The 17,073-nt window shown below is 47.1% G+C and overlaps 1 long non-coding RNA gene across 1 annotated transcript; it reads left to right on the top strand.

Annotated features, from left to right (window-relative positions):
* Nucleotides 1-11,773: 11,773 nt before the first annotated feature.
* On the top strand, nt 11,774-15,300 carry LOC127924234 (uncharacterized). The gene is made up of 3 exons (XR_008117285.1): nt 11,774-11,878; nt 12,477-12,702; nt 15,236-15,300. It is a non-coding gene; the product is annotated as an uncharacterized LOC127924234 (long non-coding RNA).
* Nucleotides 15,301-17,073: the final 1,773 nt, after the last annotated feature.

The raw sequence follows: 17,073 nt of genomic DNA, 5'->3' as shown, positions 1-17,073 counted from the left end.
GTGTAGCCCACATCCATTTGACACAGCCAGATCAGGACCTAACATAAGGACAACTAAATGAACTAGTGTAGCCCACATCCATTAGACACGGCCAGATCAGGACCTAACATAAGGACAACTAAATGAACTAGTGTAGCCCACATCCATTTGACACGGCCAGATCAGGACCTAACATAAGGACAACTAAATGAACTAGTGTAGCCCACATCCATTTGACATAGGCAGATCAGGACCTAACATAAGGACAACTAAATGAACTAGTGTAGCCCACATCCATTTGACACGGCCAGATCAGGACCTAACATAAGGACAACTAAATGAACTAGTGTAGCCCACATCCATTTGACACGGCCAGATCAGGACCTAACATAAGGACAACTAAATGAACTAGTGTAGCCCACATCCATTTGACATAGGCAGATCAGGACCTAACATAAGGACAACTAAATGAACTAGTGTAACCCACATCCATTAGACACGGCCAGATCAGGACCTAACATAAGGACAACTAAATGAACTAGTGTAGCCCACATCCATTTGACACGGCCAGATCAGGACCTAACATAAGGACAACTAAATGAACTAGTGTAGCCCACATCCATTTGACACGGCCAGATCAGGACCTAACATAAGGACAACTAAATGAACTAGTGTAGCCCACATCCATTTGACATAGGCAGATCAGGACCTAACATAAGGACAACTAAATGAACTAGTGTAGCCCACATCCATTTGACATAGGCAGATCAGGACCTAACATAAGGACAACTAAATGAACTAGTGTAGCCCACATCCATTTGACACGGCCAGATCAGGACCTAACATAAGGACAACTAAATGAACTAGTGTAGCCCACATCCATTAGACACGGCCAGATCAGGACCTAACATAAGGACAACTAAATGAACTAGTGTAGCCCACATCCATTTGACACGGCCAGATCAGGACCTAACATAAGGACAACTAAATGAACTAGTGTAGCCCACATCCATTAGACACGGCCAGATCAGGACCTAACATAAGGACAACTAAATGAACTAGTGTAGCCCACATCCATTTGACACGGCCAGATCAGGACCTAACATAAGGACAACTCCGTATGCTAATCTGTTCTTCAGAAATAGACTACATTTTCTTCATATCATGTTTCTTTAGACCTGTCTAAAATAAATAATGGATTTGTTGTGACGGTCGAGGCTATATTACATGGATTTATTAGACTTTTTTAAAATGTAGATGCTCCAATGGTCTGCATCAGTAGCTTGTAGACAATGTGTGTAAGTCGGAGGCTACGAAATGTGTTTATCTTAACTAACGGTCAACTTCCGTGAGACCGACAGTTATTTGCTTGACAATCACCGGCTGATGGCATTTGGTGACTGCCACAGGCCTGGGTGGGGCTCGGGCTTAAGAGGGTGTGAACGATTATGAATGGGTGTAGACAAAGAAGACCTCTCCAGTAGGTGCACCACAACATTCAAGGGCCATTTTCTCTACTAAAGTGAGGTTTCAAGTTTATCAACTTTCAAAGCAGAATTACTTTCCCATTGTTCCTCAACTGCAGTGTATGATATATACATATATATGTACAATTTTGTAGCTCTGAGTCTCTACTTTTATCCAATGTAAAACACAATTTTCAAATGTTGCTTCATGAGACTGAATCAAGGTGGTCGGTCACATTTTCCAAACCGCCAGCGGAGAAGAAAGAGGTGGCTTCTGAGAAATGACTCACCTGTCAGTGGTGAATGGCAGGATTCATGTAACGCATGCAGGGACTGAAACCAGGACCACACACACAGAGAGATACACACAGAGAGAGATACACACAGAGAGATACACACAGAGAGATACACACAGAGAGATACACACAGAGAGATACACACAGAGAGATACACACAGAGAGATACACACAGAGAGAGATACACACAGAGAGAGATACACAAACACACACTACCTCATTAGAGAGTATTGAGACTGCAGAGCAGACAACTGCTGAGGGGTGAAATATGTTGGTAGTCGTTCTCTGTATACCATGGACTGCACTGCTGTCATGACACGGATACTGCTCTCTTCATCTCTACATCTCTCTGTTTTCTACTGCTCTCTTCATCTCTACATCTCTACAGTCCATCTCTCTGTTTTCTACTGCTCTCTTCATCTCTACATCTCTACAGTCCCTCTCTCTGTTTTCTACTGCTCTCTTCATCTCTACATCTCTACAGTCCATCTCTCTGTTTTCTACTGCTCTCTTCATCTCTACATCTCTACAGTCCATCTCTCTGTTTTCTACTGCTCTCTTCATCTCTACAGTCCCTCTCTCTGTTTTCTACTGCTCTCTTCATCTCTACAGTCCCTCTCTCTGTTTTCTACTGCTCTCTTCATCTCTACATCTCTCTGTTTTCTACTGCTCTCTTCATCTCTACATCTCTCTGTTTTCTACTGCTCTCTTCAGTCCCTCTCTCTGTTTTCTACTGCTCTCTTCAGTCCCTCTCTCTGTTTTCTACTGCTCTCTACAGTCCCTCTCTCTGTTTTCTACTGCTCTCTTTATCTCTACAGTCCCTCTCTCTGTTTTCTACTGCTCTCTTTATCTCTACAGTCCCTCTCTCTGTTTTCTACTGCTCTCTTTATCTCTACAGTCCCTCTCTCTGTTTTCTACTGCTCTCTTCATCTCTACAGTCCCTCTCTCTGTTTTCTACTGCTCTCTTCATCTCTACAGTCCCTCTCTCTGTTTTCTACTGCTCTCTTTATCTCTACAGTCCCTCTCTCTGTTTTCTACTGCTCTCTTCATCTCTACAGTCCCTCTCTCTGTTTTCTACTGCTCTCTTCATCTCTACAGTCCCCCTCTGTTTTCTACTGCTCTCTTTATCTCTACAGTCCCTCTCTCTGTTTTCTACTGCTCTCTTCATCTCTACAGTCCCTCTCTCTGTTTTCTACTGCTCTCTTCATCTCTACAGTCCCTCTCTCTGTTTTCTACTGCTCTCTTTATCTCTACAGTCCCTCTCTCTGTTTTCTACTGCTCTCTTCATCTCTACAGTCCCTCTCTCTGTTTTCTACTGCTCTCTTTATCTCTACAGTCCCTCTCTCTGTTTTCTACTGCTCTCTTTCTCTACAGTCCCTCTCTCTGTTTTCTACTGCTCTCTTCATCTCTACAGTCCCTCTCTCTGTTTTCTACTGCTCTCTTTATCTCTACAGTCCCTCTCTCTGTTTTCTACTGCTCTCTTCATCTCTACAGTCCCTCTCTCTGTTTTCTACTGCTCTCTTCATCTCTACAGTCCCTCTCTCTGTTTTCTACTGCTCTCTTCATATCTACAGTCCCTCTCTCTGTTTTCTACTGCTCTCTTCATCTCTACAGTCCCTCTCTCTGTTTTCTACTGCTCTCTTCATCTCTACAGTCCCCCTCTGTTTTCTACTGCTCTCTTTATCTCTACAGTCCCCCTCTCTGTTTTCTACTGCTCTCTTCATCTCTACAGTCCCTCTCTCTGTTTTCTACTGCTCTCTTTATCTCTACAGTCCCCCTCTCTGTTTTCTACTGCTCTCTTCATCTCTACAGTCCCCCTCTCTGTTTTCTACTGCTCTCTTCATCTCTACAGTCCCCCTCTGTTTTCTACTGCTCTCTTTATCTCTACAGTCCATCTCTCTGTTTTCTACTGCTCTCTTCATCTCTACAGTCCCTCTCTCTGTTTTCTACTGCTCTCTTCATCTCTACAGTCCCTCTCTCTGTTTTCTACTGCTCTCTTCATCTCTACAGTCCCTCTCTCTGTTTTCTACTGCTCTCTACAGTCCCTCTCTCTGTTTTCTACTGCTCTCTACAGTCCCCCTCTCTGTTTTCTACTGCTCTCTTCATCTCTACAGTCCCTCTCTCTGTTTTCTACTGCTCTCTTTATCTCTACAGTCCCTCTCTCTGTTTTCTACTGCTCTCTTCATCTCTACAGTCCCTCTCTCTGTTTTCTACTGCTCTCTACATCTCTACAGTCCCTCTCTCTGTTTTCTACTGCTCTCTTTATCTCTACAGTCCCTCTCTCTGTTTTCTACTGCTCTCTTCATCTCTACAGTCCCTCTCTCTGTTTTCTACTGCTCTCTTTATCTCTACAGTCCCTCTCTCTGTTTTCTACTGCTCTCTTTATCTCTACAGTCCCTCTCTCTGTTTTCTACTGCTCTCTTCATCTCTACAGTCCCCCTCTCTGTTTTCTACTGCTCTCTTCATCTCTACATCTCTCTGTTTTCTACTGCTCTCTTCATCTCTACAGTCCCTCTCTGTTTTCTACTGCTCTCTTCATCTCTACAGTCCCTCTCTCTGTTTTCTACTGCTCTCTTCATCTCTTCATCTCTCTGTTTTCTACTGCTCTCTTCATCTCTACAGTCCCTCTCTGTTTTCTACTGCTCTCTTCATCTCTACAGTCCCTCTCTCTGTTTTCTACTGCTCTCTTCATCTCTACAGTCCCTCTCTCTGTTTTCTACTGCTCTCTTCATCTCTACAGTCCCCCTCTCTGTTTTCTACTGCTCTCTTCATCTCTACATCTCTCTGTTTTCTACTGCTCTCTTCATCTCTACAGTCCCTCTCTGTTTTCTACTGCTCTCTTCATCTCTACATCTCTCTGTTTTCTACTGCTCTCTTCATCTCTACAGTCCCTCTCTCTGTTTTCTACTGCTCTCTTCATCTCTACAGTCCCTCTCTGTTTTCTACTGCTCTCTTCAGTCCCTCTCTGTTTTCTCCTGCTCTCTACAGTCCCTCTCTCTGTTTTCTACTGCTCTCTTCATCTCTACAGTCCATCTCTCTGTTTTCTACTGCTCTCTTCATCTCTACAGTCCCTCTCTCTGTTTTCTACTGCTCTCTTCATCTCTACAGTCCATCTCTCTGTTTTCTACTGCTCTCTTCATCTCTACATCTCTCTGTTTTCTACTGCTCTCTTCATCTCTACAGTCCCTCTCTCTGTTTTCTACTGCTCTCTTCATCTCTACATCTCTCTGTTTTCTACTGCTCTCTTTCTCTACAGTCCCTCTCTCTGTTTTCTACTGCTCTCTTCATCTCTTCATCTCTACATCTCTCTGTTTTCTACTGCTCTCTTCATCTCTTCATCTCTACATCTCTCTGTTTTCTACTGCTCTCTTCATCTCTACAGTCCCTCTCTCTGTTTTCTACTGCTCTCTTTCTCTACAGTCCCCCTCTCTGTTTTCTACTGCTCTCTTCATCTCTACAGTCCCTCTCTCTGTTTTCTACTGCTCTCTTCATCTCTACAGTCCCTCTCTCTGTTTTCTACTGCTCTCTTCATCTCTACGGTCCCCCTCTCGGTTTTCTACTGCTCTCTACAGTCCCTCTCTCTGTTTTCTATCTGCATGATCTCTTCTAATGTATCCCCTTGTTCTCTACTCTCTCTCTCGCTCTCTCACTTACAGCCATGTTTCCCCCTGGGTGCCATGCTCACTAATGGCCTGTCTATTTCTGTGTGGTTGTTGTTGCGTAACACCTGGCCGATTACTCTATAGCCTCATTTATTGACACACACACACACACAGATATGTAGATATAGATACTTACATATATATATATAGATATATAGATATATATAGATATAGATATAGATATAGATATGTACAGTGGGGCAAAAAAGTATTTAGTCAGCCACTAATTGTGCAAGTTCTTCCACTTAAAAAGATGAGAGGCCTGTAATTTTCATCATAGGTACACTTCAACTATGACAGACAAAATGAGAAAAAAAAATCCAGAAAGTCACATTGTAGGATTTTTTATGAATTTATTTGCAAATTATGGTGGAAAATAAGTATTTGGTCAATAACAAAAGTGTATCTCAATACTTTGTTATATACCCTTTGTTGGCAATGACAGAGGTCAAACGTTTTCTGCAAGTCTTGACAAGGTTTTCACACACTGTTGCTGGTATTTTGGCCCATTCCTCCATGCAGATCTCCTCTAGAGCAGTGATGTTTTGGGGCTGTTGCTGGGCAACACAGACTTTAAACTCCCTAGGGTTGAGATCTGGAGACTGGCTAAGCCACTCCAGGACCTTGAAATGCTTCTTACGAAGCCACTCCTTCGTTACCCGGGCGGTGTGTTTGGGATCATTGTCATGCTGAAAGACCCAACCATGTTTCATCTTCAATGCCCTTACTGATGGAAGGAGGTTTTCATTCATTATTTCCTTTACACGGATCAGTCATCCTGGTCCCTTTGCAGAAAAACAGCCCTAAAGCATGATGTTTCCACCCCCATGCTTCACAGTATGTATGGTGTTCTTTGGATGCAACTCAGCATTCTTTGTCCTCCAAACACGACGAGTTGAGTTTTTACCAAAAGTTATATTTTGGTTTCATCTGACCATATGACATTCTCCCAATCTTCTTCTGGATCATCCAAATGCTCTCTAGCAAACTTCAGACGGGCCTGGACATGTACTGGCTTAAGCAGGGGGACACGTCTGGCATTGCAGGATTTGAGTCCCTGGCGGCATAGTGTTACTGATGGTAGGCTTTGTTTCTTTGGTCCCAGGTCTCTGCAGGTCATTCACTAGGTCTCCCGTGTGGTTCTGGGATATTTGCTCACCGTTCTTGTGATCATTTTGACCCCACGGGGTGAGATCTTGCGTGGAGCCCCAGATCGAGGGAGATTATCAGTGGTCTTGTATGTCTTCCATTTCCTAATAATTGCTCCCACAGTTGACTTCTTCAAACCAAGCTGCTTACCTATTGCAGATTCAGTCTTCCCAGCCTGGTGCAGGTCTACAATTTAGTTTCTGGTGACCTTTGACAGCTCTTTGTTCTTGGCCATAGTGGAGTTTGGAGTGTGACTGTTTGAAGTTGTGGATGGGTGTCTTTTATACTGATAACAAGTTCAAACAGGTGCCATTAATACAGGTAACGAATGGAGGACAGAGGAGCCTCTTAAAGAAGAAGTTACAGGTCTGTGAGAGCCAGAAATCTTGCTTGTTTGTAGGTGACCAAATACTTATTTTCCACCATAATTTGCAAATAAATTCATTAAAATTCATTAAAAATCCTACAATGTGATTTTCTGGATTTTGTTTTCATTTGTCTGTCATAGTTTAAGTGTACCTATGTTGAAAATTACATGTTTCTCTCACCTTTTTAAGTGGGAGAACTTGCACAATTGGTGGCTGACTAAATAATTTTTTTGCCCCACTGTATATATACATATATATATATATATATATCTCCACATAATTGTCCTCCTCGTGATGCCATCTATTTTGTGAAGTGCACCAGTCCCTCCTGCAGCAAAGCACCCCCACAACATGATGCTGCCACCCCCGTGCTTCACGGTTGGGATGGTGTTCTTCAGCTTGCAAGCCTCCCCCTTTTTCCTCCAAACATAACGATGGTCATTATGGCCAAACAGTTCTATTTTTGTTTCATCAGACCAGAGGACATTTCTCCAAAAAGTACAATCTTTGTCCCCATGTGCAGTTGCAAACCGTAGTCTGGCTTTTTTTTCATGGTGGTTTTGAAGGTAGGCCTTGAAATACATCCACAGGTACACCTCATTTTCTGGAATTTTCCCAGCTGGTTAAAGGCACAGTCAACTTAGTGTATGTAAACTTCTGACACACTGGAATGTGATACAGTGAAGTAATCTGTCTGTAAACAATTGGAAAATGACTTGAAGTCATGCACTAAGTAGATGTCCTAACCGACTTGCCAAAACTATAGTTTATTAACAAGAAATTTGTGGAGTGGTTGAGAAACGAGTTTTAATGTTTTAATGACTAAGTGTATGTATACTTCTGACTTCAACTGTATATAAGGCATGTCTAGATTATGTGATGATCGTCACACACACTGTACGTGCGACTGTAGAATAATGTAAACTAGATTATCAGTATATCTGGCTCTGAGGACCGTGTGCGAAAGTCATGGTCCTTAGTGTGTGTTCACACGTGTGTGTGTGTGTGTGTGTGTGTGTGTGTGTGTGTGTGTGTGTGTGTGTGTGTGTGTGTGTGTGTGTGTGTGTGTGTGTGTGTGTGTGTGTGTGTGTGTGTGTTTTTAGATTCTCCTGTGTCTAAGTCTGGTCCTGGGTACTCCGGAGCACCACGCATCCAGAGACAGGAGCAGGTCATCCACCACTCCCCCAGAAGAGCTCCCAGGTCAGGCTTCACTCTGCGCCACACTCCCTGTCCTCACCCCGACCAGGGTGGAGGTCGAACCTCTTAAGCCACCTGATGAAACATTTGGGTTGCATGTCAATAGTCCACAGTGACTTTCTCTCCATCTCCTCTCCTCATGTCCTCTCCTCATCTCCTCGCCTCACCTCCTCTCCTCATTTCCTCATCTCATCTCCTCTCCTTCATCTGCTCTAAAGCACCTGAAGACATGTTCTCTTGTCCAGGTCTTTCAGATCACTGCAGATGAAGGAGAGGAAATGAGGAGAGGAGATGAGGATATCCCTGATCTGAAGACATTTTCTCTTGTCCAGACTCCTGTCTAACCCATCTCTCTCTGTCTTTCTCTCTCTCCCTCTCCCCCCCCTCTCTCTCTCTCTCTCTCTCTCTCTCCCCCCCACAGCCTGAGGGTCCCTACTCCAGCAGTAACACCCTGTCCAGCACGGCCTCAGCGGGGCCACAGCGACACCGACAAGTGGTCCGACCTGGGGGCCCCGGAGCACCAGGGGAGGCCCCTGACTCTGAACCCAACGGCCTGGGAGGGGTTACCTCCATGGTGCTTCTGCCGACAGCGGGATAGACACCTCGTCTTACGGAGGAGGAGGGGGCCACCCACACCCCCACCACGGGAGCTCTAGTTCCCTCTTGGCTCCTGGGGGTAGAGAGGGGAGGGATGAGCTCCATCCCCTTGGCATAGCCCCACTGAGGGGGACAGGAGGGTGCTAGAGAGGTCCACGACAACCGTGGGTCCCCACAACCCCAGTGGAGAGGGGAGGAGAGAGGAGAGGGGACTGCTAGGACTCCTCCTACACACCTGTTGGTTAGAGATTGCAGCTTGTTCAGTCTGAGTGACGCAGGGTCCAGGTATGTAGTGTTTAAGACTTGAATACACACACGCATACAGCAGACACACACTCACCCTCAAACACATAACCTTTTTGAAAAACTCCCGTCTTTTAACCATGATATTTGCTAGGTCCCTCCCTCCCGCTCTCTCTCTCTCTCTCTCTCTCTCTCTCTCTCTCTCTCTCTCTCTCTCTCTACCCCCTCTCTCTCTCTCTCTCTACACCCCCCTCTCTCTCTCTCTCTCTCTACACCCCCCCCCTCTCTCTCTCTCTCTACACCCCCCTCTCTCTCTCTCTACACCCCCTCTCTCTCTCTCTACACCCCCTCTCTCTCTCTCTACACCCCCCTCTCTCTCTCTCTCTCTCTCTCTCTCTCTCTACACCCCCTCTCTCTCTCTCTCTCTCTCTCTCTACACCCCCTCTCTCTCTCTCTCTCTACACCCCCCTCTCTCTCTCTCTACACCCCCCTCTCTCTCTCTCTACACCCCCTCTCTCTCTCTCTACACCCCCTCTCTCTCTCTCTCTCTCTCTCTCTCTCTCTCTCTCTACACCCCCTCTCTCTCTAATCTCTCTACACCCCCCTCTCTCTCTCTCTCTCTCTCTCTCTTTCTCTTTCTCTCTCTCTCTCTCTCTCTCTCTCTCTCTCTCTCTCTCTCTCTCTCTCTCTCTCTGTCTCTCTGTCTCTGTCTCTGTCTCTGTCTCTCTCTGTCTCTGTCTCTGTCTCTCTCTGTCTCTCTCTGTCTCTCTCTGTCTCCAGAAGCACAATTTAATGGCCTTGATACTCGTAACAGAACTCACACAGTTAACAAAGCTCACAGAGATGCACGTTGATTAAAGCCTAGCTAGCTGATAGCACGATAACTGTGTACATTGACGTTAGGACTGTGAGGAGGATATGTAGCACACTGTAATCTCTACATGTCCACTGCAAAGATGTGTGTTTATCTCCGTGGTTATTAGCTCAAAGTCTAGATGATTTCATTGGCATGTTATATTATTTTGGCCCTCGATGGTCGCTAGTTAAATCCATACTCTCTCTCCCCCCCCCCCCTCTCTCCCCCAAAACTCTCTCTCCCCCTCGCCCCTCTCTCTCCCCCCATACTCTCTCTCTCTCCCCATACTCTCTCTCCCCCCATACTCTCTCTCTCTCCCCCATACTCTCTCTCCCCCCACCCTCTCTCTCTCCCCCCCATACTCTCTCTCCCCCCCACCCTCTCTCTCCCCCCCATACTCTCTCTCCCCCACCCTCTCTCTCTCCCCCCATACTCTCTCTCCCCTCGCCCCCTCTCTCTCCCCCCCTACTCTCTCTCTCTCCCCCATACTCTCTCTCTCTCCCCCATACTCTCTCTCCCCCCCCACCCCTCTCTCTCTCCCCCCCCCATACTCTCTCTCCCCCACCCCCTCTCTCTCCCCCACCCCCTCTCTCTCCCCCACCCCCAGCTCCAGAGGCCATTCTGGCCACAGTTCCCCCCGTGAAGATTCGTCTTCCTCTGCCACCTCCCTGCTCCCAGACGTCAGTCTCCCCCAGCCCCAAGACCTTCTACCCCCCGTCAGGAGAGCCACCTCAAGTACCTCATCGGCTGGAGGAAGCCAGGATCCACCATCAACTCTGTCGACTTGGGGACAACCGCAGGTAAGACCAGGAGGGACAGGTGTTCAACAACAGGTGTTGTGTGAACTCTCTGAATACTTGATCCACACCTTGTGGCCAAATGGGGTATTACATTGCTTTGAACATCAAGTTGAGTTGAAATGTGATGAGGAACTCTGTACTAGATGAAAATCTATTAGATTTATTTTAAGGCTCACTGCCTGGTTTACTGCCTGGCTCACTGCCTGTTTTACTGCCTGGCTCACTGCCTGGTTTACTGCCTGGTTTACTGCCTGGCTCACTGCCTGGTTTACTGCCTGGTGTACTGCCTGGTTCACTGCCTGGTTTACTGCCTGGTTCACTGCCTGGCTCACTGCCTGGTTTACTGCCTGGCTCACTGCCTGGTTTACTGCCTGGCTCACTGCCTGGCTCACTGCCTGGTTCACTGCCTGGTTTACTGCATGGCTGACTGCCTGGTTTACTGCCTGGTTTACTGGCTCACTGCCTGGTTTACTGCCTGGTTTACTGCCTGGTTTACTGGCTCACTGCCTGGTTTACAGCCTGGTTCACTGCCTGGTTCACTGCCTGGTTTACTGCCTGGTTTACTGCCTGGTTCACTGCCTGGTTTACTGCCTGGCTCACTGCCTGGTTTACTGACTGGCTTATTGCCTGGCTTACTGCCTGGTTCACTGCCTGGTTTACTGCCTGGTTTACTGCCTGGTTTACTGCCTGGTTTACTGGCTCACTGCCTGGTTTACTGCCTGGTTTACTGGCTCACTGCCTGGTTTACTGCCTGGTTTACTGCCTGGTTCACTGCCTGGTTTACTGCCTGGTTTACTGCCTGGTTTACTGCCTGGTTTACTGCCTGGTTCACTGCCTGGCTCACTGCCTGGTTTACTGCCTGGTTTACTGGCTCACTGCCTGGTTTACTGCCTGGTTTACTGCCTGGTTCACTGCCTGGTTTACTGCCTGGTTTACTGCATGGTTCACTGCCTGGTTCACTGCCTGGTTTACTGCCTGGTGTGTGTTACCAGGACAGTATTGAAGAAGCAGCATGTATTTATTTTTAACACTGTTATCTGACCTCTAACCCCTCCATGTTGATGTATTACCAGGAAGTCCCCGGGGAAGGAGGAGGAGGAAGTGGAGGAGAGGGGGTGGAGGTCAGGGTGGGGTCGGTGTTCAGAGCAGACCTCATCACTCCCCCAGCCACACCTCACCCACGCTAAGACCAGTGCAGAGGATGATATGAAGCGACTGAGTCCAGACAGCCCCTCAAACACAGACGGCACAAGGCCAAGGACAAGGTACATGCAGGGTGGGTGGGGAAGATATGAAGAGACCAGACCCCCCTTCCTCCCAAGGACAAGGTACATGCAGGGTGGGTGGGAAGATATGAAGAGACCAGACCCCCCACACCCAATTTTTCAGTTTTTGATTTGTTAAAAAAGTTTTAAATATCCAATAAATGTCGTTCCACTTCATGATTGTGTCCCACTTGTTGTTGATTCTTCACAAAAAAATACAGTTTTATATCTTTATGTTTGAAGCCTGAAATGTGGCAAAAGGTCGCAAAGTTCAAGGGGGCCGAATACTTTCGCAAGGCACTATATATATATATATATACACACACACTATATATACACACACTATACACATAATATATATACACACTATATATATATATATATATATATACACACACACATAGTATATATATAGTATGTGTGTTTATTATTACAAGACATTTTATATGTGGGTACAATGAGATCATGCAGTGTACAGACAGCAGACCAGGGACTTCTGCAATGTTAGAATTTAAATCCTTCTGCTAGTGTGTTTTCATTAAATTGACTTGTAATCGCAGGACTCACCAGTCTGACTCTCTTCCCTCCCTCCCTCCAGTCCTCCTCAGGCCAGCCCCCTACCCGTCGATCACTCCACCGGACCCTGTCTGATGAGAGTATCTACCGGGGCCAGCGTGTCCCCTCTCTGAGGCTTGGGGACCTAGAACCAGACCCCAGCCTGGCTAGTGATGTGCTGTTCAGCTGCTCCACGTTGCCACGTTCTCCCACCACCCGCGGGGTGCCTCTCAGACGGCCTTCGTACAAACTGGGGATCAAACTCCACGGTGAGACTGTTACATTTACATTTAAGTCATTTAGCAGACGCTCTTATCCAGAGCGACTTACAAATTGGTGCATTCACCTTATGACATCCAGTAGAATAGTCACTTTACAATAGTGCATCTAAATCTTAAAGGGGGGGGGGGGTGAGAAGGATTACTTATCCTATCCTAGGTATTCCTTAAAGAGGTGGGGTTTCAGGTGTCTCCGGAAGGTGGTGATTGACTCCGCTGTCCTGGCGTCGTGAGGGAGTTTGTTCCACCATTGGGGGGCCAGAGCAGCGAACAGTTTTGACTGGGCTGAGCGGGAACTGTACTTCCTCAGTGGTAGGGAGGCGAGCAGGCCAGAGGTGGATGAACGCAGTGCCCTTGTTTGGGTGTAGGGCCTGATCAGAGCCTGGAGGTACTGAGGTGCCGTTCCCCTCACAGCTCCGTAGGCAAGCACCATGGTCTTGTAGCAGATGCGAGCTTCAACTGGAAGCCAGTGGAGAGAGCGGAGGAGCGGGGTGACGTGAGAGAACTTGGGAAGGTTGAACACCAGACGGGCCAGTTACCTTGAACCCTGCTCACAAACCCTTTTGATTCCTGACTATTGAGTAACACACCTTGACGATCACATACAGTTGAAGTCGGAAGTTTACATACACTTAGGTTGGAGTCATTAAAAATCGTTTTTCAACCTCTCCACAAATTTCTTGTTAACAAACTATAGTTTTGGCAAGTCAGTTAGGACATCTACTTTGTGCATGACATCAAGTCATTTTTCCAACAATTGTTTACAGACAGATTACTTCACTTATAATTCACTGTATCACAATTCCAGTGGGTCAGAAGTTTACATACACTAAGTTGACTGTGCCTTTAAACAGCTTGGAAAATTCCAGAAAATGAGGTGTACCTGTGGATGTATTTCAAGGCCTACCATCAAACTCAGTGCCTCTTTGCTTGACATCATGGGAAAATCAAACTAAATCAGCCAAGACTTAAGAAAAAAATATTGTAGACCTATACAAGTCTGATTCATCCTTGGGAGCAATTTCCAAACGCCTGAAGGTACCACATTCATCTGTACAAACAATAGTATGCAAGTATAAACACAGTGAGACCACGCAGCCGTCATACCGCTTAGGAAGGAGACGCGTTCTGTCTCCTAGAGATGAATGTACTTTGGTGCTAAAAGTGCAAATCAATCCCAGAACAACAGCAAAGGACCCTGTGAAGATGCTGGAGGAAACAGGTACAAAAGTATCTATATCCACAGTAAAACGAGTCCTATATCAACATAACCTGAAAGGCCACTCAGCAAGGAGGAAACCACTGCTCTAAAACCGCCATAAAAAAGCCAGACTACGGTTCGCAACTGCACATGGGGACAAAAATTGTACTTTTTGGAGAAATGTCCTCTGGTCTGATGAAACAAAAATAGAACTGTTTGACCATAATGACCATTGTTTAAAAAAAGGGGAAGGCTTGCAAGCCGAAGAACACCATCCCAACCATGAAGCACGGGGGTGGCAGCATCATGTTTTGGGGGTGCTTTGCTGCAGGAGTGCCTGGTGCACTTCACAAAATAGATGGCATCATGAGGGAGGGAAATTATGTGGATATATTTAAGCAACATCTCAAGACATCAGTTAAAGCTTTTCCGCAAATGGGTCTTCCAAATGGACAATGACCCCAAGCAAACCTCCAAAGTTGTGGCTTAAGGACAACAATGTCAAGGTATTGGAGTGGCCATCGCAAAGCCCTGACCTCAATCACATAGACATTTAGTGGGCAGAACTGAAGAAGCGTGTGCGAGCAAGGAGGCCTACAAACCTGACTCAATTTCATCAGCTCTGTCAGGAGGAATGGGCCAAAATTCACCCAACTTATTGTGGGAAGCTTGTGGAAGCTTACCCAAAATGTTTGACCCAAGTTAAAGAGTTTAAAGAGAGGACACAGAGAGTTGAAATTGAGTGTATGTAAACTTCTGACCCACTGGGAATGTGATGAAAGAAATGAAAGCTGAAATAAATTAATCTCTCTACTATTATTCTGACATTTCACATTCTAAACATAAACTGGTGATCCCAACTGACCTAAAACAGGGAATTTTTACTAGGATTAAAATGTCAGGAATTGTGAAAAACTGAGTTTAAATGTATTTGGCTAAGGTGTATTTAAACTTCCGACTTCAACCGTAGAATATATTAACATGGTCATTGGTTTCTAAAATACAACTGTGGACAGTGGACTACTTGGAATGACATGTGAAGCTTCGATGGAGGGCTTTGTGATCACGGTGTTTCCTGTGATGCTCGTTGGAGCTGCAGCTGTGTATCTGCTGCCCTCTGCTGGTAGAAAAGCTCATGTTGCTGTACAAATATAAAATAGCAACCTGTTAGCCTCTTTTTTTTCTGAAAATGAAAAATGAAAATGAAATCTAAGGGACTAGTGTGCATGGTTTGAACAACATTGTCACTAAGTTTGTTTTCTCATGGTTAGTAATGTCTCCGGCTCTAACCTGCCCGCCCCCCCCCCTGTGCTGTTTCTCCAGGTGACCTGTCTGCATCTGACACGTCATTGGCTGAGATGGTTGAGCGTCAGCGCCACCCCTCCCCCAGGAGCTGATGCCCCTCCCCTCTGAGAGCAGGGACAGCCCCTGGACTGGACCCACCTGGTGGATGTGGCCAGCACCTTTGAGAGTAATTATAGTAATATTTAGATTTAAATGGCTTCCTTTGAAACATTGGAAGCTATAACTGGATTGTGGCTTGACCTTTAACCCAATTTAACCTCCTTATAATATATACATAATCTGTTCTCTCTCTCTCCGTGTCCTCTCTCTCTGTGTCCTCTCTCTCTCTGTGTCCCCTCTCTCTCTGTGTCCTCTCTCTCTCTGTGTCCTCTCTCTCTGTGTCCTCTCTCTCTCTGTGTCCTCTCTCTCTCTGTGTCCTCTCTCTCTCTGTGTCCTCTCTCTCTCTGTGTCCTCTCTCTCTGTGTCCTCTCTCTCTGTGTCCTCTCTCTCTGTGTCCTCTCTCTCTGTGTCCTCTCTCTCTCTGTGTCCTCTCTCTCTGTGTCCTCTCTCTCTCTGTGTCCTCTCTCTCTCTGTGTCCTCTCTCTCTCTCTGTGTCCTCTCTCTCTCTGTGTCCTCTCTCTCTCTGTGTCCTCTCTCTCTGTGTCCTCTCTCTCTGTGTCTCTCTCTCTGTGTCCTCTCTCTCTCTCTCTGTGTCCTCTCTCTCTCTGTGTCTTCTCTTTCTCTCCGTGTGTCCTCTCTCTCTCACAGCCCAGCCTGGAGATACAGCTCCTCTCTCTCCAGGTAACCCACACCTGATACAGCCTGGCTCTCTCCAGGTCCCACCTCTCTCTCTCTAACCCTCACCCAGGTAGCCCACACCTGATACCCTGGCCCTCACCCAGGTAGCCTCCTCTCTCTCTCTGACCCATCCAGGTAACCCACACCAGGTAACCCACACCTGATCTCTCTCACCTGATTCAGGTCTAACCCTCATCCAGGTAACTGTGTCCCTCCCTCATCCCAGGTCCAGATACAGGGCCCTTGGTGTGATACAGTCTGATCATCCAGGTAACCCACACCAGGTAACCCACACCTGATACAGCTCTGGCCCTCATCCAGGTAACCCACACCTGGAGCCCTCATCCAGGTAGCCCACACCTGATACAGCCTGGCCCTCACCCAGGTCCCACAGGTAACCCAGATACAGCTGGGTAACCCACACCTGATACAGTCTGGCTCCTCATCCAGGTAACCTCTATCAAGACCCTCAGCCTGGCCCTCAGGTAACCCACACCAGGTAACCCACACCTGATACAGCCTGGCCCTCATCCAGGTAACCCTGACACCTGATCTCCAGCCTGGCCCTCATCCAGGTAACCCACACTGATACAGCCTGGCCCTCACCCAGGTAACCCACACCTGATGCAGCCTGGCCCTCACCCAGGTAACCCACACCTGATACAGCCTGGCCCTCACCCAGGTAACCCAGGTAGCCCACACCTGATACAGCCTGACCCTCATCCAGGTTACCCACACCTGATACAGCCTGGCCCTCACCTCTGTAACCCACACCTGATCAGCCTGGCCCTCTCCCTTACAGCCTGGCCCTCATCCAGGTAACCCACACCTGATCTCACCCAGGTAACCCACCTGATCAGCCTGACCCTCACCCAGGTAACCCACACCAGGTAGCCCACCTGATACAGTCTGGCCCTCATCCAGGTAACCCACACCAGTAACCCACTTTCCTGATACAGCCTGGCCCTCACCCAGGTAACCCACACCCACACCTGATACAGCCTGACCCTCATCCAGGTAACCCACACCTGATACAGCCTGGCCCTCATCCAGGTAAGCCACACCTGACCCTGTAACCC

This window comes from Oncorhynchus keta, unplaced genomic scaffold, assembly GCF_023373465.1.
Source record: "Oncorhynchus keta strain PuntledgeMale-10-30-2019 unplaced genomic scaffold, Oket_V2 Un_contig_3873_pilon_pilon, whole genome shotgun sequence".
NCBI classification, from domain to species: Eukaryota; Metazoa; Chordata; class Actinopteri; order Salmoniformes; family Salmonidae; genus Oncorhynchus; species Oncorhynchus keta.
The sequence above is the reverse complement of the archived record's forward strand: the minus strand, read 5'-3'. Positions and strand labels throughout refer to the sequence as shown.